Source organism: Lissotriton vulgaris, chromosome 2_1 (assembly GCF_964263255.1).
Source record: "Lissotriton vulgaris chromosome 2_1, aLisVul1.2, whole genome shotgun sequence".
NCBI lineage: Eukaryota > Metazoa > Chordata > Amphibia > Caudata > Salamandridae > Lissotriton > Lissotriton vulgaris.
Window position 1 is genome coordinate 498,991,155 of NC_141687.1, and position 26,602 is coordinate 499,017,756.

The window sequence follows — 26,602 nt, forward strand, 5'->3', positions numbered from 1 at the left end:
GCAGAGGGTTCAGAACGCGGCAGCACGAATGTTAGTGGCGCTTCCAAGATTTCAGTTGGTGATTCATGTGCTTCCTAAGCTGCACTGGCTGCCCATTGAAGAACGCATTCATTTCAAGGTGCTGTGCATCACGTATAAAATTTTGAAGCACCAAGCCCCCATTAGGCTATCTGGTCTATTGCAGCCGTATATGCCCAAGCGTGCTCTGTGATCGGCCAATCATGGCCTGGTCTGTGTCCCCCGATGAAAAATAAGCGAGGGCTGGGGGGCGGTCATTTGGCCTCCTGGTGGCCAAACTTTGGAATGCCCTCCCAGCACGCATCTGAGACATCCCTAATCTTTTGATGTTTCGGAAGTCCTTAAAAACATGGTTGTTTCCTATGTTGGTCGTTGTTGAACTTCTCTGCTCTTCCTCGGTGTCTGATTGCGCTGGGACACCTCATCGCTGAGGCAGCCATGCGCTTTATAAATCTTGCATAAATAAAATAAATAAATAAATATATTATTTTCTGTTTGCATTTTTTTTCAATTTTTTTTTTCTGAGTCGCTCACCCAAAGTGTACACATCACGGTGGTTGCGCGAATTCTAGCCACCATTTCAGGAAAGATGTGAAGGATCCCCGTACAGTGTGCTATGGCTGCGTGTTTTTCAGTTACATCATATATATTTAATATTACGTGATGTGCGCGATTGTTCTGCAACCAGTCCGCGACTCCTGCTCCCGCGCATTACGGTACGCGACGCTTGACTCCAGTGGCATGGAGAGCACGGGACCCACGTCTGGGAGATTTTTTTGTTAGGAAGTTTCCTAATTTCCTCATTTACTACATTCTCCTCAGTAGGAAATACTTTCAGTTGTTTTACTTTGGTTCCATCAAGAAGGCATTCAGATGTGTCACACATTTGCCATAAATTCTGAATGTTAGCACTTTAGTTGCTCATTAGATCACTGTAGTAAAGGTACTGCAAAGCTATGGTCACCAGGGAAGTGTGCTGCTGGTATTCAAAGTGCATGTTTCAGTCTGCATGTCAGAATTGTTTTATTGAAATAGAAGAGGATTTGAGAAGTCACTCAAAATGTGCCTTAATTTTTCTTTCTTCAGCACTAATCATAATTTCTATGGCAAAATTAACCCCCTCGTTTTGTTCCTTTGCAAATTAAATGTTTTAAGTGTTACCACTTTATTCCAATCAAGATGGCTTCAGGTGTGCCAAACTTTTGTCATAAGTAAGACTGTTAGTGATCTAGTTGTTCTTTAGAACGCTCTGGGACATTCTGTCATTGGGCTATACTTGGGCTTTATCTGGGTGATATTTGTGCTACGTTTAGGCTCTTTTGGCTCTGGTGGCCACCTTGGGAGACTTATTTGTTATGAAGCTCCCTAATTTCCTCATTTACTACAGTCTCCTCAGTAGGAAATACTATCAGTTTTTTTACTTTGATTCCATCAAGAAGACATTCAGATGTGTCTCGCATTTGCCATAAACTCAGAATGTTAGCACTCTAGTAGCTCATTAGAACGCAGTAGTAAAGCTTCTACTCACCAGGGAAGCCTGCTGCTGGTATTCAAAGTGCATGTTTCAGTCTGCATGTCAGAATTTCTTTTAATAAAATGGAAGAGAATTTGAGAAGTCACTCAAAATGTGCCCACATTTTTTTTTCTGCAGCACTAATCCTAATTTCTATGGCAAAATGAACCCCCTCATTGTGTTCCTTTGCAAATTAAATGTTTTACGTGTCACCACTTTATTCCAATCAAGATAGCTTCAGGTGTGCCATACTTTTGTCATAGGTAAGACTGTTAGTGCTCAAGTTGTACTTTAGAAAACTCAGGGACAATCTGTCATTAGGCTATACTTGGGTTATCTGGGTGATATTTGTGCTACATTTAGGCTCTTTTGTCTTTGGTGGCCATCTTGGGAGGCTTATTTGTTATGAAGTTTCCTAATTTCCTCCTTTACTACAGTCTCCTCTGTAGGAAATACTTTTAGTTTTTTACTTTGGTTCCATCAAGAAGGCATTCAGATGTGCCACACATTTGCCATACATTCTGAATGTAAGCACTCTAGTTGCTCATTAGATTACTGTAGTCTGCTGGTGGTATTCAAAGTGCATGTTTCAGTCTGCATGTTAGAATTTTTTAATGAAATAAAAGGGCATTTGAGAAGTCAAAATGTGCCATAAAATTTCTTTCTAAAGCACTAATCATAATTTCTAAGGCAAATGAAGCCCCTCATGTTGTTCCTTTTCAAATTAAATGTTTTAAGTGTTACCACTTTATTCCAATCAAGATGGTTTCAGGTGTTTCATACTTTTGTTATAAGTAAGGCTGTTAGCACTCTAGTTGTTCTTTAGAACACTCTGGGAAGTTGCAGTAGAAGACAAAGCAAACAACTGACAGTCTCTGCCCTTGTTGGATATACATATTTTACTGAGAATGTCAGACTTTATTCTCACATGACTGAGAATGATAATGTGAATTTACAGAAAATATGCTCTCAGTTTAGCTTATAAATCACCTTCATTACCTCTGTGGGAAAAGCATGAGAAAATAGTTTTCTCTCAAACATGATTCATGATATCCCATCAGAAGGCTTTTTCACATTGTAAAATTACCTTAGAACACACAATTCCTTAAATGAGTATGGTGCCATCAACAAATGATTTATAATGTACCTAAAGTCTTAAAACCTTCTATTAACTGCAATGTTTTTTAAATAGGTGCTATCATGTATATTGGTCCCAAGATGGGTGCTAACACTTCTTGGATGAAGTGCTGACAGCCAATCAGATCTCACGATGTGTTATTATGCTAGGCCCAGATATATATATGTTTGTTTTCTTTAAAAACTAAAAAACTACTGAACAGATTTACACCATTTAACAAGAAGGCACAAGTCTGAACCAAGTTGCAGTATGCTCTGTTGTCAGTCTTTACCAGTATAGTAGTGTGTCATATGTGAGACTTTCAGATTCGCATTTGACATGCATTGCTTGACTGTAATGAGCGTTATCACTGTGTATGACGTAGCCTCACTGGTGATACTCCCTCCATCCGAGCACATTCACATTTGTGCGCTTCGCGATAGCAACACTTTCAGTAATATTGCACACCATTGACATGTGTGTCCGCGCATATCCACAAGCTTGACAACGACATGTGATGTTGGCCATTCAATGTTTTCGGATAGAATCTCATTAGCGATAGTTGCTGCCCTCCCAGTACATGCTACATTAATGTAAATTGCGGATTGTGCAATGTCAAAACTGCAACAGGGACACACATATATGTATACATCCTGGTCAGGCAGGAACTGAACAACGCTCAGGTCCCCAGAATAATTATTCACACCTGTACGCTGGCCTACTGTATGCAAGCCCAGCCCACTTTGCGTATGTACAAATAGGATAACGATGACGCCACATGTCCCAGTTCTTCCACACTACCCCAGGTGATATGGCCGCATCTACCTCGCATATCACAAAGCACAATAAAAAAGGGATCCATGAGGTTACACCATCCTCACAATCAAAACTGGATTTGAATTGTAAACCCAGCTGGCTTTCGTGTTTGGACAGAAGGTGAGCAGTGGGGCCTAGATACACAGGAGCTGCAATTGAGCATGGTGCTATGGGTGGGGTGGGGTGCAGCAGCCTGGGTGCGCAGGCACGAACAAGCGATGTTGCTGTGAGTAATGATGTGATCTCTGACCTCATTCAGTTACATCTCTCTCTCATTTTAAGTACCTGCTGGACCGTACTGTAGCGATAGCAGAGGGGATGATGTATGGAGCGTTTGAGCTAATCCGGAAACAAGCATCCTGGGACTGGTTTTGGGTTCATAAACCTCATCAGCCAGGCTATCTTGAATCCAGTGGCAAAGTATCGCTTTGTTCACCCTAAGTTGGCAGGGTATGCCCAGACGTGGGTCCCTTGCTCACTTTGCCACTGGATTCAAGATACGCCTGGCTGATGAGGGTTATGAACCCGAAACCAGTCGCAGGATGCCTGTTCCCGGTCCAGGGAAGACATGGCTTGGTAGTTCAGGCTGGACTGTTCCCATGAGGCACAGGGTTAGACTGATTTGCATATGGCCATGTCTGAACTGGGGTGGTGGAGTTAGCTAAAGAATGATGATGGATTAAACCCAGATCAGTTGACTGGGGATGAGTGTTTGATTTTCTCAAATGCTCCGTCCATCATCCCCTGGTATTGCTCTGAACCGTACTGTAGGCCTGAGCCAGCAGGCAGTGCTGCCCTACAAACATGTGGCGTTGGCTTTTGGAGCACTGTAGTGAGCTATTTACTAAGTGCACATGCACACAGGCTTGCACCACTGCATTACACGTGCACATTGTGCTTTTAGCATGCGCTCTGTTCCTTTGTATGTGAACGTTGGCATAACATATTATTTATTAACCTTGTGTATACTTGTACACTCCAACTCCTCTTTGAACCACGATTACCGCTAACAGTTGGTAGATCGTACTTCATGAAGAAGGATGCACTCAACTGGTGTTCTCTATAACGCTTGAAGTAAACCTTCATTTACCTCAAGACGTTTCCAGCATTATAATATTTCTCCCTTTTCAGACACTGAGTTAGTTGCACCAAAATGGACGCAGCGGGTGCTCAACCTGTGATGATGCCCTGGACATTCTGATGCCTTTCATTTTAGTATCAAGACACTTTCCTCAATCAGAAACCTGATGTGCCACCCTGAGAGAGGAACCCCAGAGTCGGAGCTCGCACCGGCACATCGTTGGACACAAGGGTGGTGGCAGGTGAGCAGCAGCCTGGGTGCACAGGTACAGGCAAGCGATGTTGCCGTAGACAATAACGGAATCTCTGGCCTCATTCATATCTCTGTTTCATTTTAAGGACTTGCTGGACCGCACTTTTTCTCACGGACCCCAGCATCCTAGACACAACAGTGAGGGCTGGGTGCAGTAGGCCGATGCTCTGTCTTCTCCTCCCTTTGTTCTTTTGACTCTCCCTCCCCTTCTCCCTTCCACCCAGTCGCTCTCTGTCCCATTCTCACTTTCTTCCTTTCATTCTGACTACCTTTCTTTTTCTCTTGGACATGGCACACATACTTATGTTTCTTTTTTGTCTTGCAGGTTTGTTCGCTGCATGGATTAGTCCCACCCACTTATTTCATGTTGTATTGTTGTTTCTTTGAATAAAGTTGTGTTTCCATTTATTTGTGTTATTTTAATAAAGGTTATTTTTTTTACCAAAAATAAGTGAGTATATGGGCCTTCTTTTTCTGACAACACTTTCTGACAACACTTGTCAGTAGTTTATTGTGAAAATTGGTGGTTGATAGGAGGTTATGAGGGAAATATTTGTAATTTTGCGGTGCACTTACCAAAAATAAACTAAAAGACTATTACATAAATGAAGCCTGTATAATTCTACAACTGCAAGGGTTCAATGAGTGTATCACTTTATAACACCATGAGTACTGCCTGTATGATTACACAACCAATAAGGTACTGCCTAGGACCACCGAGACTTCAGGGACTGGCGAGGCTCACCCTGCATATTTAAGTAAAGCCCTAGAGGGTGGCGATACCCGGACTTGAGTTGGCCTTGAAGCCCCCCGAACAATTAATAAACAATTTGCAGGGAAGTGGTGATCCCCTAGACTCTGTCGTCTCTGTGCCCTCCCGCGCCTAATTTATATGTGAGATTAAGGTCCCCAGTGCTGCAGAGACCCTGCAATATAATAATATGATTGGCTCGCAACATTACCAACCAGGGGGCTCATTTAAATGAATGGGTGAGACCCACTTCATTTTTTCCCCATTTTTACCATTTGGATCCGCTTTATTGAAGCGATACAAGGTTTTCCTCCTCTTGCTGCAACGAGGCAAACAAGGATTTGCTATCACAGGGTGGAAGCAATGCTCCCGCCATGTAATAGCAAACAAAAATGTCCCACGGATGCACACCCCAGGACATTATATGAGCTGCGCCTGGGAGGTGGCGCTTCATAGGGGCATGATGCACTGGTTATGGCATAACTACAGAATTAGTATAAACAAACCCTGGGCGTAGTTTGCAAAGTAGTGCTACGTGAAGCTACGCAAAGTGCATTTCGCAAACTGCAAGTGTGCTGTTCGCGATGATTGCACAGTGCTGGATGCTTGTCCGTACTGTGCAATCATTGGAAACAGCATCTTGCACAGTACGTTTTCTGACACTCGAGTAGATTTTTCCTCGATCAGCAGCTTTCTCAATGGGTACTGGTAGTTTCTCATTAAGAACAGTCGTGAGCATACGCGAACACTCACAATGAGAAACCTGACCTCCCCACGTTGAGAATCTCACCGGGAGGTTTATTTTCCACGCTTGCGATCGCCAACTTCATGTTGCTGATTGCAAACAAGGAAGAAGTCTATCTGAGTTGTCATTTTGTCCCCCTTCGGTCGCCAACTTGACATTAAGAACCGCTAGCAAGCAAAAAATGACCACTAGGGTACGCTATGCATGTTCGCACTGTGCTACGTGCAATTCCGTAGTGCGAAGTAGCGCAAACTTTGCCAAATACGCGAGCATAGCGTAGTTGTCTGCCCAGGGTTAGTATAAACGCATACTAACACTACTTGCACACCTGTAGTACAGTGACCAGAGTGTAGTGAAGAGGCAGAGGAAGCCCAAAATCAAAAAATATAAATCCTATCAGAAATCAGGAGACATAGTTCAATGAGCCGACTACCCTGCGATGAATAGAAACAGCTTTACGAAGAAAACGGGTCTTCAGCAGAACGCAAGGAAGCTCGAAATATTGGAGAGTAATGCCTTCTTTTTACCTTCTCCCGCTCGTCGCCAAATTTATGTAGTGAAGAGGCAGACAGCAGTAGATCCGATAAGTACATTTATTGCAGGAAAAGAAGACAGCTTAAATAGCCACCAACAGGCGCAAACAGCAAGGCAACCGTCTTCTCCAGCACCGTGTACAAACTCCCCAAGATTCCCCTCATGATAGCCCTACATTATAACATTACATACTTAAAATCTAGTAGCTTTACATACTAACATTTTACTATGACTTACATTGGAATACTACACAGAGCACATGACTTTACAGCAATGAGCTAATGGTTTCATCCACAAGTCTTGAGATCGGTAGGGGTGAGTAGTTCGCTTCCCACTCCTTGTATTGGATTAACCAAACTAACACTACTTCCACAGGCATGCTACAGTGCCCAGAACACATCACTTTACAGCAATGAACTCACGGTTTAGGCTCCTAGTTTAATCCCTGAGTCTTCAGACCAGTCGGGGTGAGTAGTTCACTTCCCACTCCCTGTATAGTATAAACGCATACTAACACTACTTACATCGTTATACTACAGCGGCCAGTATACTACAGCGCCCAAAGCCCATCACTTTACCTCAATCAGCTCGGTTTGATCCCTGATTGTTAGGGGGCAGTAGTTCGCATCCCACTCCCTGTATGGTATAAACCCCTACTAACACTAATTGCACAGGTATGCTACAAAGACCAGAGCACATCACTTTACAGCAATGAGCTCACGGATTAGGCTCTCGCTTTCATACCCAAGTGTAGCAGCATCTGATCTCAGCACAATGTCACTCTGAGCAACACCGCACTTTCAGACCGGTAGGAGTGAGTACTTCGCTTCACACTCCCCCACAGAGGTAACAGTTCTCCTATCCGCACTCAATGGCTGCCGACACTTCCTAGTCGCAACAGCTCGCAGCCAATAGGCAGCAAGCCAATAAGCAGCAAGCTTGTGCTCGTAACGACTCAGCCAATCAGATGGCAGAATTCCCAAATATTGATATCTGTAAATTCCAATATTTCTCCAAAACTACTGAACGGATTTATACCAAATAAACAAAAGCATGCTTTCCAGACCAAGACCCTTCTCCCTGCCAAATTTGGGGTAATTCCGTTCACCCGTTTGACCTGTAGCCTTGTCTAATGTTTCCTATGGAAATTGCATGGAGAAAACACGTTTTGTGACCCCCCATTTTTTCACTGTCCCCCTTGACGAATCACCCTGACACTTTCATCATAGGAGCTGATATGAACAAAGAATTAGTCTGGACAATTTCATGAAGATTCATCAAACGACGCCAAAGTTATAAGCAAAACAATAAATGTTCTTCCTATTGAAACTTGGTTCTAACTATTACTACCTGCTGGCAACCGCCAGTAGGTAATATATATATATATATATATATATTACCTACTGGCGGTCGCCAGTAGGTATATATAGTTAGGATTTTTTTCCTATGGGATTTGTGAAAATTCTATGTTGAATAACTTTGGCGTTTGTGGACGGAATTGGCTGAAATTTTCAGGAAAATGGCACATTTTGTTCCTGAGCAGCCCCTGAAAAATTTGGGGGGGTTTCGTCAAGGGGGGGCTGAGAAAAAAGGGGGTCCCAAAACGCGTTTTTCCCATTCATTTTTCCGTAGGGCGGTTGGAATCACTTTTAGCTCGAACGGCTGAATGGATTTACACGATACTTGGCAAAATTGTAGATATGGTTTGCCCGACGTGCCTTTGCTATGTCTCAATATATGTGCTCCAGTGGATTTTGAGAAATTAACGTTTTAAAAAACGGATATATCTGTGACAGCGTCCCGGTTAGCGCCCTGGTTCGCGTACCTGACGCGTAACGGAACTTCGCTAGGAGAAGCGGATTGGCTACCCGGTGACTGTGAACATTCTAAACAGTCCAGAGCGGCCGCCATCTTGTGTCTCGGTAGGATCGAGACACAAGATGTGGCAAAAACAAAGGGGGAAATGAGCATAAGGGGGCAGAGTACATTCTCCCTGACCCCCTAGGTTTGATGAGGGGGCTTTAAAAGGGCCCCGCGGGGAAAAAAATAATAATTTTTATTATCGTTTTTTTTGCGGGGGGAGCGCTCGGTACGCGCACCGGGAAGCGGTCCGGGAAGCGTAATATAGGGAAAATAGGATGAAAGCATGTTCAAATAATGTATGTATATTGATTGTTCTTTTTGTTGTATTTTTTTTTTTTAATTTAAGTACCAACATGTAGGTACCAATGCACAGTCTAAAAATAAAAATACACTGTTTCCTTTGTAGATATCTTGCATGTTGTTTCAGAAGTTATTGTGGTATATGGAATTCATAGCGTAGTCTGTCAGGAAAGCAGAAACACCATGGAGGCAGGAGATGATAAAGAGATGTTAAATACACATTGGAGATAATATAGTGGGAGAAAGGAAGGAACTATGAGCAAAGTTACTATGTAACACAAAACAGTTGCACAGTATTTTTAAAGTCTGATTTAACATTATAATCAATTTGGTACTAGTTTAAAAAATACATATAAAAATGAATGATTTTTGAATTATTAAATATAAATTTATTTCTCTGATTCGTTTTCAAAATTTAAAAGAACTTCTAATAATTGATTGTCAGAAATGTTCTCATTTTCAATCAGGTAATCTACTGATTGTACACATTGCAGAAGTTCAAAGTCCCGTGATTCATCAAAGAATTCAGAGTCATTGGGTTCAATTTCTGTATCTTTGTTGCTTTCTAGAACAATTTTGATGGTATTTTTTTGCTCTCCTTCCATTTTTGCGCTGTAAATTGAATTTTAAAAAAATATATCAGTACAGATAGGGCACTGTTGGGTTTAAGTACAGACAGGTAGTTTGGTTTTTTAAACAGTGTTTTTATCTTTGGGCAGTGTATGGTATCAGACTGGAAGTAGAAATATAAAAAAATGTTTGTGATAAAGCCTAAGTAAATTCTTAATTATACAAGACAAGCCTAACTCTATCCATAACTAAAACAGAGAAGTCTATCTTATTCTATAACTTTTACAGAGGGATAGTATATAACTATCAGAAAATGTTTTCCTAATTAACTTAAAGTGCAGAACATACTTTAGTTTTTAAAATAACATCTTACCTTTCAAAAAGAAGTTTAAGTTCTCAGTTGAAATGCACTTGATATGTACTTCAGGATGTAGTAGTCAAAATGGCTGTGTTTCTCTCTCTTTCTTTATATATATTCAGGTACATAACCAATCAAATGTCATGAAATAATAGAAGATATTGAAAGTAGCATTTTGATTGGTTGTCAATTCTAACACTTCATAAGCGTTTTTGTTAGGTAATTTACCTCAGGATATTTAGTCAGGCTTACAGCATAATTTTCTCAATGGAATTCCATCAAATTTGGGTAAATGGTAGGGACTGCTATATAGTAGGGCCTATTCTATATTTGATGAAAGTGTCTGTAGTGGTTTTTCTGTAAATTACTTTCCCACCTTTTTTTATCGAGCGCTTACCGGTGCGCTCCCCGGTACGCGAACCGGCAGCGTTACGGGAGTCCTCCATTTTGTGTATCGGTAGAATTGAGACACAAGATGGAGGACAAGCAATGTTCGGAATGGGTAGAAGGGGGCATGGTACACACTTTGTGACCCTCTAGCTTTTCTGAGGGGGGCTTAGGACGCTGATATATGCAAAAATAAAAAAATAAAAATGTGAAAATTTCGCGGGGGGAGCGCCTGGTACGCGCACCGGTAAGCGAACCGGGGAGCGTACTTTGGTGAAAAAAAAAAGTTAGAAAAAGATAAACGTTTTGAATGATCAGAGGTAGGGTAACTCTGAAAAGAGCTATTGGGTTCTGTGGCTAATTTAGGTACCTACAAGTAGGTTCCAATGCACAGTTTTAAATAAAGCACGAATATTCTATTGCCTTCATCGGAAAAGTGCACACCATCTCTTCTGTAGATGTCTTGAATGTTGTAACGCAAGTTATTGTTGTATATTAAACCCATTCCATAGTCTCTCATGTAAGCAGAAACATATTTATTCACATGTTTCCGTGCTTTCTCAAATTGTGGAAAAAATTGGTTGGACCACTTCCATTTCTGTCTTTGGCATATATTGGAATATACCAAGGAAGTTTGCGGAAAAAGTGTCATCAATTGATTAAAGGTGTTCTTTAAAAGCATTTCCAGACCAACCTCAGTCATAGTGCCCAAATCATTTCCACCACAGTGCACTATTAAGAGGTCAGGGTTTGGCAGATGCATAACATTTTTTAATAAAAACATATAAAATATATTTTTCATTTAAAAGATTAATACATTTTACAGCTTTTGATATTTGCTATTAAAAAACCATTGAAATTCACTGAAAAAACCATAGGTTATAGACCATATATAGTTATGAATTAGCATTTACAAAACCTTAAAAATTCTATTAAAAAGCCATAGGTTATAGACCATATATAGTTAGGGATTAGCATTTACAAAACCTTATTTTACTCACACAAAACCATTGAAATTCGCATATATAGTTAGTTGCACTAACTATATATTGCACACCCGCAATCCACTGCTGATGATGTCACATATTACATCATTCATGACATGTTCAGTGACATCACTGATGACATCACCGATGACATCATCCAGTGACTGTATGTTTCTGTAAAGTTAAAATATGTCTTACATATTGAAGAATGAGTGGATGTATAAGTGTCTGGATGATGGATTTAGTAGGTGCATGACTGACTGTATGAGAGAGTGATTAAATGTGTCTCACTGAGTGCATGGGTTAGTGCATAAACTGTCTTAATTTGTGCATCATTATATCTGTTGTTCTGTAAACTGCTGCATGTGTTGATCAGTAGCTATATGAGTAACTATATGGGTTATTGATTGGTTGCCCAAGTATTTGTATGGGAGACTGAGTATGTGTGTGAGTGGCTGGGAGGTGTATGACTCTGTGCATAGATGTGTGAGCAGTTGATTCACTAGATGTATGGGTTCAAAAGTGCATGTGGAAACAGCTGCATGGGCAATTGATTGTGTGCATGAGTGTATTGGTGAGTGAATGGATATCTCAGTGCTACATGTCAAAGTAAGTACATTTGTAAAACACAGTACATGTGAGAGTTGACATATATAAATAACTGTGCATAAGAGCCAGTGAATGTGTGAGTGGCTGTATGTATCATATAAGGCGTGTATAACTGTATAGTTGAGGAAATGGAGGAGTGATTGATTCTTTGCATGACTGACTAGATGTATGAGTAACTCCATGGATGAGTGACAGTCTGTGAGTGTCTGTTTGCACTGAGTGTATCTAAGGTTATATTAGAGTCTGAAGAGGTTCATCGTATTATCACATGAATGATGTCATCAGTGATGTGATCAGTAATGTCAAATGAGATGTCATCAGTGATGTCATCAGTGATGTCACTGACCATGTCATGAATGATGTAATATGTGAGATCATCAGCAGTGGATTGCGGGTGCGCGATATATAGTTAGTGCAGCTAACTATATATGCGAATTTCAAAGGTTTTGTGTGAGTAAAATAAGGTTTTGTAAATGCTAATCCCTAACTATATATGGTCTATAACCTATGGTTTTTTAATTGAATTTTCAAGGTTTTGTAAATGCTAATTCCTAACTATATATGGTCTATAACCTATGGTTTTTTCAGTGAATATATATATATATATATATATATATATATATATATATATATATATATATATATATATATATATATATATTACCTATGCACGAAAATTCGTCAATAGCCAAAGCAGCCGCCTCAGCCCAACACTCCAACACTGACGAAGGAACAGACCCAGTTTTAGGTGCTTTAATCGAGGTGTTTTATTTCCAGCAAGCCTGCCGCCGCCATAACGCGTTTCGCCTTTCACAGCTTGATCACATGGCCAAAACGTCGCCAGTAGGTAGTTATAGTTAGGACCTAGTTTCCATAGGAAGTCCACAACATTCTATTGGGAATAACTTTAGCGCCGGTTGTTGGATCGTTGTGAATTTCTCAAAGAAGATGGCCTGCTCTGCTCCGCTCCTTCCCTGAAAGTTTTGGGGGTATTCGTAAAGCAGGGGGCCAGAAAAAAGGGGGGTCCCAAAACGTGTTTTCCCCATGTTATTTTCCATAGGACGATTGGACACGGCTACAGCCCAAAGGGCTGAACGGAATTACATGAAATTTGGCAAAATGGTAGACTCTGTTTCGCAGATCGGCCTCTTGTTTAAATGGTTAAATCCCTTCAGTAGTTGTTGAGAAAATTACATTTTAAAAAAATGTATATATCTATAGGCGTGCACCGTGACCGCACCTATGCGTGCGCGAGCCGAATTCTGATTTGCTATCAGCCGTGTGTCAACATTCCAATCGGTCAAAATCAGGAAGTGTTGGCCGCTATTTTTTGTCTGAGGCAGAGGCTAAAAGTGGAAAGCGTGAAAAGGGGGCAGGGTAGAGACTTTCTGACCTCCTAGGTGTTTTCAGGGGAAATGATAAAAAAAGTTTTTTTTTTTTTTAAGTCCGGAGGTGCGCGCACGGTGCACGCACCCTGGGGCAAAAGTGAGAAGAAAACAATAGTGGAGAACGTGGTAAAGACGGCAGGGTAGAGTCTCATTGATCCCCTAGGACTTCTCAGGGTGTCCCTGAAGGTTCAAAAAATATTTTTGTTTTTCAAAAAGAAATCACGAGGTGCGCGCACGGTGCTCACACCCTATAGCCGCCATTTTGTGTGGTTTCAGAAGAGAGTGAAAAACAAAAGCAGAGAAAGTGGTAAAGGAGGCACGGTAGAGTCTCCCTGACCCCCTAGGCCTTTTCAGGGGGTCCCTACGGACCCCGAAGGAAAAAAATATATATATATATATTTTTAAAACGCAAGGTGCGTGCATGGTGTGCACACGTAAGAATAAAAAACAAAAAAAATACATTTGAATAACAAGTTTGTGTGTTTAGATGTTGGGTGGCTCTAAAAAGAGCCTGTGTTCATTGAGTGTTTTTTGTAACTACAAGTAAGTACCGATGCAGAGTCTAAAGTTTAAAAGTAAGACTGTGTGCCCCTCATCTGTAAAATGTACGCCATCTCTCCTATAGATACCTTGCATGTTGTAACACAAGTTGTTGTGGTATATAGAACCCTTACCACAGTCTCTGAGGAAAGCAGAAACAGACTTATTCACATGTTTCCTTGCTTTCTCAATCTGTGGACAATATTGGTTGGACCACTTCCATTTTTGCCCTTGGCATATATTAGAATATTCCAAGGCAGTTTGTGGAAAAAGTGACATCAATTGCCCTAAGGTGTCCTTTAAAAGCATTTCCAGACCTACCCCAGTCAAGTGCCTAGGTAAATGCCACCACAGTGCACAATTATGAGGTCAGGGTGTGGGAGATGCATAAAGGATTTTACCAATGGCATCAATTGGTGACATCTCAATCCTCTCTTGCCAATCCACATAATATCCACATTTGGTAAATCAAGGTTGAGAAAGCATATATTTGCTGCATACCTTTCACTCCAGAAAATAAAACTGTGTCCTACAATCCATACTGTAAGCATCTTGAAGGCAGATCTGGTTGTACTCAGATGGGCTCTGGAAATAAAATGTTGTTTGAAAACTTGGAGTTTAGAAACAAATGTGGTTGAGATTCTGTGCACTTGAAAAACAAGAAATGATTGGTGTTTTCTGCTAATTTAACATTGAAAACTAAGGTGCATACTACTGTTTTTTAAAAGGAATAATACTATTGGTTTAGAAAAAGTCATTGAAAAGAACATTGCACAGGATAAGCTGGAATATTGAGAAGTGAAACACACTTGCTGCTTTGGATTGCAACATTGAGAGATGAACTTTTCACCTTTTGAGTTCAGTTAGGTGGTCTATGGAGAGTTACCATGGTAACAGGCAGAGAGAGCAGTGGGGGAAGGTTAGTAGTGTTGAAATGTACAACCAATGAAAATGTAAGTTTGGTTTTGAATTAGTGTAGTAAGAAATTTAATTAGTCGTCTACAGAAATATGTGTGAAAAATTAGAGGGAATCAGGGCTATTTTGCGGTTGCAGTGTCTGAGGTAGTTTTCAGAGATTCTGCTTAAGAAAATCTGGTGTGTGATTGATACTGTTCCAAATCTTCAAAAGCATTTTTAAAGGTGAGTTATTAATTTGTAAGGGGATATATGTTGTGCAGTGTAAGTTAATAATATAATGTGGAAGTTACTCACTTTCTCTCTCTTTCACTCTGTCTCACTGTCTTCCTTTCTCTCCACCACTGTTCTTTTTCCTTCTCCTCTTTTTCTATAAATCCTTCTGTTTCACTTACTCCTTTATCCTTTTTCATAATATGATTTGTTTTCTAACACTCTCCTTTCCTTACCCTCATTTCTTTTTTCTCACTGTCATTATCCCTTTCCTTTACTCCTCTTTTCTAACTCCCTCTCTCCATGTGATTTACTCCCTCTTTCTCTCTCCCTCACCCTTGCTGTCTTGCTGATTTACTGAGGTAAATGTGTTTTGGAAAAATGTATGGTTTTTACATTTTTGACTAGGATCACAATGAGTGTCTGTGTAATTTAAAGAATTATATTTGCACCTTTTTTAATAATGTCACCTGTGTCTTCTCACAGTTTGCATCTCTCTGCTTATAGGGTACTCTTTATTTTGATAGTTTGTCTCATGTTTTGATTAAATGCTTGTATAGAGATAGCGCTGTAATTTGGAAATGTATTTTCTGTCTACACTATCCCTCTCCCTCTGTCTGCACCCTCTGATTGCACCCTCTGCCGGCACCCTCTCATGTGCATCTGCAGAGGCCTATTATGATATTGCTGCTGGTGTGTATTACACAGCAGTATCACGTTAAAACTTTTCCTTCTCTGCCTGAATTCTCGCACCTTCTGCATGTATTATTTTATCTGGCCCTCTGCCTGCAGCCCTGCACCATCTATCCTCTGCTTGTACCAGTTTAGTCTCTGCCTGCATTATCTCATTTTGTGTGTGCACCAACCAACTCCCTCTGCCTGCACCCTTTTTTCTCTGACTGCACTATATGTTTATCTGCATGCAGCCCTGTACCATCTACCCTCTGCCTGTACTAGTTTAGTCTCTGCCTACAGTATCTCATTTTCTGTCTGCACTATCCCTTTACCTCTGCCTGTAACCTCTGCCTGCACCCTCTTATGTGCTTTCTTCATAATACTCTTTGTTTTAAAAGACCTCCTCTTAGTAATGATCCAATTAATATAGATAGAATACTGTATACACTCTTGGGCAGATTAACAAGCATATTGGGACGCTTTCTTCTTGCATTGTGTCTCATGTTTGGATGTAATGCTGGCAAAAAACTAATGGTGCATATTGGAAATGTATTTTGGAAATGAGTTAGGTTTCTGCATTGTAATGTAGTACTCATTTACATGGGCTGTGTTCTGTGTCTTAAACTATTTACTGTGGTATATGTGTTTTGGTGAAATGTATGGTTTTAACATATTTGACTAAGATCACACTGAGTGTCTGTGTACATTGAAGAAATATATTTGCACATTTTTCTATAATGTCATGAGTGTCTCCTTACAGTTTGTATCTCTCTGCTTATCGTAGAATCTTTATTTTGATATTGTGTCTCATGTTTTGATTAAATGCTGGTATAGAAATAGTGCTGTAAATTTGAAAAGATGGTGCAGAGAGAGGGTGAAATGGTTCAAACAAAGATACAGATAGTGCAAGCAGGCACAGACATGGTACACACAGAGGATAGATGGTGTAGGGCTGCAGGCAGAGGGACAGATAGTGCAAGCAGATAACAGATATGGTACACACAGAAGATAGATGGTGGAGGGCTGCAGGCAGAGACACAGATGGTGCAAGTAGACACAGACATGGTACAATCAGAGGATAGATGGTGCAGGGCTGCAGGCAGAGGGACAGATGGTGCAGTCATAGAAAAGATGTTTTAGAGAGAGGGTGAGATGGTTCAAGCAGAGACACAGATAGTGCAAGCAGACACAGACATGGTACACACAGAGGATAGATGGTGGAGGGGTGTTGGAAAAGGGACAGATAGTGCAAGAAGACACAGACATGGTACACACAGAGGATAGATGGTGCACGGCTGTAGGCAGACACACAGATAGTGCAAGCAGATATGGTACACATAGAGGATAGATGGTGTAGGGCTGCAGGTAGATGGACAGATAGTGCAAGCAGATACAGATATGGTACACAGAGAGGATAGATGGTGCAGGGCTGCAGGCAGAGGGACAGATGGTGCAGTCACAGAAAATATGTTGCAGAGAGAGGGTGAGATGTTTCAAGCAGAGACACAGATAGTGCAAGCAGACACAGACATGGTACACACAGAGGATATATGGTACACGGCTGTAGGCAGAGACACAGATGGTGCAAGCAGACACAGATATGGTACACACAGAGGATAGAAGGTGTAGGGCTGCAGGCAGAGGGACAGATAGTGCAAGTAGACACAGACATGGTATATTCAGAGGATAGAATATGCAGGGCTGCAGGCAGAGGGACAGATAGTGGAAGCAGACTCAGACATGGTACAAATAGAGGATAGATGGTGCAGGGCAGCAGGCAGGGGACAGATGGTGCAGTCATAGAAACGATGTTTTAGAGAGAGGGTGAGATGGTTCAAGCAGAGACAGAGATAGTGCAAGCAGACACAGGCCTGGTACACACAGAGGATAGATGGTGCAGGGCTGCAGGCAGAGACACAGATAATACAAGCAGACTCAGACATGGTACATTTAAAGGATAGATGGTGCAGGCCTGCAGGCAGAGGGACAGATGGTGCAGTCATAGAAAAGATGTTTGAGAGAGAGTGGGTGAGATGGTTCAAGCAGAGAGACAGATAGTGCAAGCAGACACAGACATGGTATACACACAGAGGATAGATGGTGCACGGCTGTAGGCAGAGACACAGATAGTGCAAGCAGACACAGACATGGTACACACAGAGGATAGATGGTGCAGGGCTGCAGGCAGAGACACAGAAAATGCAAGCAGACTAAGACATGATACGAATAGAGGATAGATGGTGCAGGGCTACAGGCAGAGGGACAGATGGTGCAGTCATAAAAAAGATGTTTTAGAGAGAGGGTAAGATGGTTCAAGCAGAGACACTTATAGTGCAAGCAGACACAGTCATGGTACACACAGAGGATAGATGGTGCACGGCTGTAGGCAGAGAGACAGATAGTGCAAGTAGACACAGACATGGTACACACAGAGGATAGATGGTATAGGGCTGCAGGCACAGGGACAGATAGTGCAAGCATATACAGATATGGTACACACAGAGGATAGATGGTGCAGGTCTGCAGACAGAAACACAGATAATGCAAGCAGACTCAGACATGGTACAATTAGAAGATGCATGGTGCAGGGCTGCAGGCAGAAGGACAGATGGTGCTGTCATAGAAAATATGTTTCAGAGAGAGGGTGAGATGGTTCAAGCAGAGACACAGATAGTGCAAGCAGACAGAGACATGGTACACACAGAGGATAGATGGTGCAGGGCTGCTGGCAGAGGGACAGATAGTGCAAGCAGACACAGACATGGTACACACACGGGATAGATGGTGCAGGGCTGCAGGCAGAGGGACGGATAGTGGAAGCGGACTCAGACATGGTACAATTAGAGGATAGATGGTGCAGGGCTGCAGGCAGGGGACAGATGGTGCAGACATAGAAACAATGTTTTAGAGAGAGGGTGAGATGGTTCAAGCAGAGACAGAGATAGTGCAAGCAGACACAGACCTGGTACACACAGAGGATAGATGGTGCACGGCTGTAGGCAGAGAGACAGATAGTGCAAGTAGACACAGACATGGTACACACAGAGGATAAATGGTGTAGAGCTGCAGGCAGAGGGACAGATAGTGCAAGCAGATACAGATATGGTGCACACAGAGGATCGATGGTGCAGGGCTACAGGCAGAGACACAGATAATGCAAGCAGACTCAGACATGGAACAATTAGAGGATAGATGGTGCAGGCCTGTAGGCAGAGGGACAGATGGTACAGTCATAGAAAAGATGTTTGAGAGAGTGGGTGAGATGGTTCAAGCAGAGACACTGATAGTGCAAGTAGACACAGATATGGTACACACAGAGGATAGATGGTGCAGGCTGCTGGCAGAGGGACAGATATTGCAAGCAGACACATGGTTCACACAGAGGATAGATTGTGTAGGGCTGCAGGCAGAGGGACAGATAGTGCAAGCAGATAACAGATATGGTACACACAGAAGATAGATGGTGGAGGGCTGCAGGCAGAGACACAGATGGTGCAAGTAGACACAGACATGGTAAAATCAGAGGATAGATGGTGCAGGGCTGCAGGCAGAGGTACAGATGGTGCAGTCACAGAAAATATGTTGCAGAGAGAGGGTGAGATGGTTCAATCAGAGATACAGATAATACAAGCAGACACAGTCATGGTACACACAGAGGATAGAATGGTCCAACAGAGAAGAAATGCTGGAAACAGTTTGAGAAATGTTACATGCAGAGGTTAATTGAGCACACAGGGGGGGGGATAGTGAAGACAGAGATGAAATGGTACATGCAGGGGTTGTGAGACTACAGGCAGAGAAGGAAAGGATTTAACATGGTAGTGCTATGTAATACACACCAGCAGCCATATCTTAATAGGCCTGTGCAGATGCAGGTGAGAGGGTGCAGGCAGTTGGTAAGGGTTGGTACAGACAAAAAATGAGATAATGCCAGCAGAGATTAAACTGGTACAATTAGAGGATAGATGGTGTAGGGCTGCAAGCAGAGGGACATATGGTGCAGTCAGAAAAAAGATGGTGCAGAGAGAGGGTGAAATAGTTGAAGCAGAGACACAGAGGTGATGTAGTTGTAGAAAGTGCAGTGTGTGTTTCAGGCCTCTTAATTTTCAAATTGTGTTTATGCTGTGCAATTCAGATGCTTGGTGTGCTGTTGAAATGCAAAAGCCACTGTGTCTGTAGCATGTAGTAATCTTTTCAGTGAATTTCAATTTACATTCTTAGTCACACCTTGACTCACTACACTGCTTTAAATTCACTTCATTGTCCTAAATCCTGAAACTCCATTCCTAGAAAAATATTATAAACTCTTGCAACACAACTGCAGTGTTGTAAACCCTGAAAGAATATTCCAAGCAAGACTCCCTTCCATTGTAGTAATCCTTTTACTGAATTGGAAGTGATAGTGTTATGTTTATGTGATCAAAGTGTGAGTCTGTTTTCGTTTAAGAGGAATGTGGCAGAATAATTTGCGTAGTTAGTGTGTTTAAAAATATGGGAATACATGTACTTATAAAACTGATAAAGGTCGTTTTTATTTTCTATTAGTGAAAATGATATAATTAAGTGTATATTTTTTTGCAAGGTGCCACCAAATTATCATATTGGTGCAATGGAACTGCATCAGGAGAACTTTGCTTTAAATGTTGACATCTCAAGCGAACTAATAGAGGAGTAAAATGAACCTTTTGCAGAGGAAATGAATGAAGAAAATACAGATTTCTTTGATGAGACTTTGGACAGTGAATTTCTAGAAGCGGTGGAAGATATTTATTTGAAGATCAAAATTTTGAAATTGAGGAATATCAAAATGAAATACCGGATGAAGTGATGTTGGAGGTTTTATTGGAACACGAAATGTTTGATGAATACATTTTTAATTTATAATTAAAAATTATTTGAGTGAGTCTTTTTGTACTATTGTAATAATTTGGATTGTTGATGTGTTTAAAAAATATGGGAATACATGTTCTGATGAAGGTGTTAGGGTTTAGGGTATGTAGTACTAGATCTGCTATGCAGTATGTCTGTCAGGTCTCTTCATTTGCCTATAGTCTGCATGCTATGTACTGAAGATCCTGGCTGTGTTGTAGAAATGCCATAGCAACTCTCTCTGTAGCATGTAGTAATCATTTCACTTCCTCATTGTATGTGTTTTAAGACATGTGAATACATGTACTCATGGAGTAAGTTAGACTTTTGGACATGCAGTGCTTTATACTCCTAGCCCTTGCATGATACCATACACTGCCGAAGCACAACTGTATTGCTCTAAAGTCAGAAATATCAATCCCACCCTGACTCTCTACACTGTCTAAACACAACTGCACTGTTCTGAACCCTGAAACACCATTCTTAGCAAATTACCCTACAATGTTAAAACACCACTGCCTTGCCATAAACTCAGAAATAGCACTCACTGCATGATTTCGTACTCTGCTCAGACACTGTTGCTATACCTTTATCTTACTTATGAAGTGAATCAGTGTTTACATCATATAGTTGTTCTAATTGCTATGTAGTATGTTAGTAGTGGTCTATAACATGTTTTTTTTTCTTCACAATAGATTGTTATTATCTACAGAAAGAAAAACCAACATGCCTACCAAGGATGCTAAAAGAAGAAAATATAAACAGGCTTACTTTTCCAAAGCAACACAATTCCAAGATGTATCTAAACAACATTGTACAGAGGAAAAGAAGAATGCTCCTGGTAAGACAACAAAGGATTTTATAAGGAAATTAACTGAAAGAAAAGAAAAATGTGGATAATGTGAAAAAGATAAAAAAACATCTGTAAGAACAAAGAAAAAGGACTTAAAAAAGAAAAATGTTGCAAAAGTGTCTGGCGATCAAAATGGCTATAGTAATAGATGCAAAAATCATTTAATTGAGATTCGTAAGAGAATGTTTTATAACAGAGTAGTATTACATTTATTGAAAAGTGGAAAGACTTCTAAAAGGAAAACAGCTTTTTATAAGCAAAAAAAAAAGAATAGAAAGTATTGTTAATCAGGCGTTTGAATTAAAAAAGAAATTGTTTATTTTAGTAATCAATAGACTTCGTACACTAGACAAGGCAATTCATCTTTTGAAAGCGAAAAGTAAGTGGAAAAGAGTAATTAATAGAACTAATTTTTGTAATGTTTTTTTCTGGAGAATGGAGGTGAAGGATTGTTGTCCGATTGAAAAAGAGAAAATTGTCCCAAGAAATGCAGAAGAGGTGTTAGCTGATGAAGTTTTAGGGAGTCGTCCTGAGGCTCCAGTGAACAATAGGAAATGTAGCACTATTTGTAGTGTATGACAGGATTCAATTGATTTTTCCACAATTTCTTACGTAAGTATAAAAGAAAAGTATTAAACAGAAGATTAAGATGTTGCAAGAATTAGACCCCTGCCAAGTGAGAGAAAAAACGGGTTTGCAAGGTCATTCTCTGGCTTGTTTTTTTAAAAAGGTATGCCAGAGTGTTTTCACCATTTTAGGATGTTAGCAGTGCATCATACTGAAGTGAGGAGGGGCGTGGTTTGGATGCCGAGCGGACAGGCAGCTTGAGCCCGGAGCTCCGCTCCCGATCCCCGCTTTTATCCTGAAAAACTAGACAAAATCCATCATAAAGGACATCATTCGATCGGTGAAGTACACCTGAACGGCGACGGACCCCCAGACGAGAGACTTAAGGTGTCTCCAATGCCTATCGACTCGAGAGGGGAACAAAGAAAGGCTGAGCGCGCGCTGAAGCAATATGGCGGACAGAGCTCGGGATCGAGAACAAAGCTGACCGAGTGAATACGGCGCCCCCTTAGCGACGACCTGGGACAGAGGTGACGCCGCCAGAGCTCGCCTGGGCCTTCCTCCATGCTGTGAACAGTGGAGTTCATCGATCCCGTAGTTGAGGTGGACCGGATCCCATACGAACCAAGGCCGAAGAGATCAAGATGGCGGATGCCCTGGCACTCAGCAGCCGAGGGGAGCTCGGCGCATGATAGTGGAGCAGGGTGATGTCAACGGCACTGACTGTAGGCAAACTTGGCAAGCGTCTGGAGGCAACCCGAGCCCGAGTTGAGATCGTACAGCGGATGAGCAGGAAACTCTAGGTGGCGACGGCGCACTGGGGAAGAGCCGGAGTGAGGGCCTGACCGCTGTGGCGGCCTTAGCGGGAACGAACACAGCTCGAAGGATTGAGTGAATCTGGAAGGACCGCTCATTGGCAGGAGTTAATGGAGATGGTACTGGTAAATTGGATATAACTGACTCCGAAAGGGCTTAGCGGCCTAAGGACTGAGCGGGCCCGCTCCTGCTGGCGGCTGGACGGCGCCCTACGCAACCAAGCTGACCGGATGGTAGAGCTAGCTGTCGCTACTGGACACTGGTGAATCATGACCAAGTGGACATTGGATGTGCCTGGAGGTCAAGTGCTAGCTGCCCACAGTGCCAGCAGTGCGGACCCTCCTGCCCCTCCCCACCTAGAGGATAAGGGGGAGGAAGTTTCCCCCCCTTCCCAGCAGATCAAATGGGAAAGCCTAGGGGGAGAGTGGGGGAGGCTGCGGGCTCGAGTACGGCGGATTGACCAACACAGGCCCCGGCGGACCTGCAGCAGTTACAAACTTGCATCCTAGAAGCTATCCAAGCCACGAAGGAGGAGCTGCAGCAGGATATCGCCCAGGTGGCAACGGGACTGGGGCTTCTACGTGCCGACCACGATAAATTGAAAGATAGAGTCAAAAATGCGGAACACACCCTCAAAGAGATACTGCCCGAACACAAATCTATGGGAGGGCAGCTGGTGGACGCGCTCGATCGCATACAGGCCTTGAAGAGGAGAGCAGAGGATGCAGAAAACCGCGGCAGGTGCAACAACGTGCGCTTGGTGGGCTTTCCGGAACAGAATGGAGGGGATGACATGGTAGGATCCCTAGAACAATGGCTGAAGACGGAAGTGGCGCAGAAGGTCTATCACCTTTCTTTATGCTAGAGCGAGCGCACAGGGTCCCGGCCCGACCCCCTAGACCGGGTCAACAGCCCCGTCCAGTGGTGATAAAGCTGCTGCATTTCAAGGACTGGGACTGGCTACTACAGAGGGCAAGGGATGTGGGCCCCTTCCAGGTGGATAATAGTAAAGTAACGCTCTTCCCTGATTATACATAGGAGACTCAGAAGCTGCGTGCCTCTTTCTTGTCGCTCAAAAAATAACTCTGGGCGGAAGGAATAACATATTCGCTTCTTTTCCCGGCCAAACTCAGAGTGGTGGTGCACGACAAGACGATCTTCTTTCATAACTCGGCGGATGCCTGTGCATGGTGGGACACGTAAAAGGCTGGTACGGACGGAGCGAAATACAGAGCTGAAGAAGAGCAAACTCAGCAGCCGACTCGGAAATCGCAAAGGATATGGAAGCGCCGACAAAGATCCCAAAAACCGACGGAATTGCAAACAGAAGGCGAGAGGAAAGGGGCGTTACAAGCAGTACTAGACCTGTTGGAAACTGTGAGGACTAGATCGTGTGAGAGTTCGGAAGCAGAGGGCCTGGTCACTGGCTCTGAAGCAGACCTAACAGACTTAAATAGTGTTAAGGACCCAGAGGTAACACGACAGACGTCAGGAGGACTAATGGACGAATGATACTGGAGATGTCCCATGCTGGATTGGGAAGGTGCCTGGAGAGGACCGTGGCTGGTGGATGGTGACGAATACTGTAAAGTAGGATGGCGTTTCGGACCTGAATGGGGGGATTGCGGGATGGGGGGAAGGGGACTGAGTTGACCACCTTCGGAACCGAGCTACGCCTTTCGGGCCCCTAAGGCCACCGTAGTGCAGACTACGGTATAGTTGGGTTGTTGGGGAGGATACAATAGTCCTCACTAGGTTTGGATGGGAGCTGCTCTCGCAAAGCTGGGACCTGTTCTGGGGGGGAGGTAGCTGAGAGTAGTTGGGGGTTCTCGAGGCGGGGTGGTTGGGGAGGGGGGTTTTGCTGCGTTGGGGTTGGGGGGGATGAGTGCGACTCTATGTGCCTGGCCGCGCACCATTACTGGATCTTACCGCACAACATGGGACTATGGCTATTACTGGAATGGTGAAATGTGTAACCTGGAATGTGAGGGGTCTGCACACGATGGCACGGAGGCACAAAATACATGCATATTTAGTCCGAAGATGAGTGCAGATTGCGCTGCTGCAGGAAAAGCATTTGACGAAGCAGGAGGGCATTGCGCTGCAGATGAGATTGAGGGGGCAACTGTTTAATACCGCATACTCTGCATTTGCCAGAGGGGCGCTGGTCTGGATACGAGAGGGGACCCCTTTCCAAGTAAACAGGCAGGCACATAATAGACCCAGAGGGCAGGTTTGTGGCAGTGGAAGGGAAACTAAAGGGTAGGGATATAGTGCTGTGCAGTGTGTATGCGCCTAACACCGACCAAGCGTCCTTCTTCACCAAACTTTCCGGAGCACTGGCAGGGTTTTTAGCGGGCCCCATTGTCATGGGAGGGGACTTTAACTCAGTGACAGATGTGGTGTTGGACAGATCTCATCCACCTCTGGGCATGTCCCCAATGCACCGTCTGGCAAAGCGCAGATTATAATGGCAGGAGAGCTGGGAACTACAGGACGCTTGGCGGGCACACCACCCGACGGCGAGAGATTACTCCTTCCAATCTGGATTGCACGACCTCCATATCAGCTTGGACACTTTCCTGTGCTCCTCACAGCTGCTTTTGCTACCAGCGATGTCCAACTTATACTTAGCCCGCACGATATCTGATCACAATCCCTTACTGCTTACCCTTAACTAGATGACTGAGACATCGCGTGTCCCGACGTGGCAACTGAGGCCGGACACGTTGGATGAATTATTGTTTAGAGAAGCGCTGGGGGATAGGATAACACATTACTTCGAGGAGAACGAGGGCACTGCGACATCTAGAGCGAAGGAGTGGGATGCCTTTAATATTGTTATTAGAGGCCACTGTATTGGGAAATACACTGGGGCACGCAGATCCTTGTTGGACGATCTGGAGAAGGCGGGAAAAACTTTGCATGAAGCTGAGAAAGCGCGCCCTAATCATCCAGATTTGCAAGGGACGGTGAGTGCTGCCAAGGAGGCGGTGGCTATGGAAATGGAACGGTTCTGCTGCTTTGACTATAAGACTTATTTGACAAAGGCGCATGCAGAGGGGGACAAGGCGGGGACGTACCTAGCCTGGCTAGCCTGGCTGGCCAACCCCATAAGACGTAGCCACCCAATTTTAGCCATTGACGGGGACGATGGCCTTGTACGCCACACCCAGACGGAGATACTGGACTGCTTCCGCTCATACTACAAAACAATCTATGAATGCCCGCTAGAAGGGCAGGAGAATGAGATAGTTGCCTTTCTGGAGGGGCTGCAATTGCCACAATTATAACAAGAGCAGGCGGAGGCCCTGGGCAGGAATATAGAACTGGGAGCGATTAGGAGCGCAGTGAAGAAGATGGCCCGCAACAAGATGCCAGGCTTGGATGGGCTCCCTATAGAATTTTATAGCAGATACATAGACCAATTGGCTCCACGGCTTCAGGTGGTGTACAACGAAGATAAAACCCGGGGTAGACTGCCTGAATCCATGTGCGAAGCCCTAATGATTCCGTTATTGACACAAGGCAGGAAGAGCAGGCACCCAGCATCCAACAGGCCGCTGTCCATGCTGACGACGGACTACAAAATTCTGAGCACCATACTAGCAACCAGGTTACTGCAGCACATGACGGAATTGGTCCACAGTGACCAATCTGGTTGTATCCCCACCCGGAACACGACAGTTAACATACGCCGACTGGTGCGCCTTCTGGGAGAATCGTGGCCTGACACGCAAACGCCTGTAGTACTGTCAATTGACATAGAAAAAGCATTCGACAGTCTGGAATGGGAATACCTGTACAAGGTTATGCAGCACTTTGGTCTTGGAGATGGTTATATACGCTGGACAAGAGTGTTATAC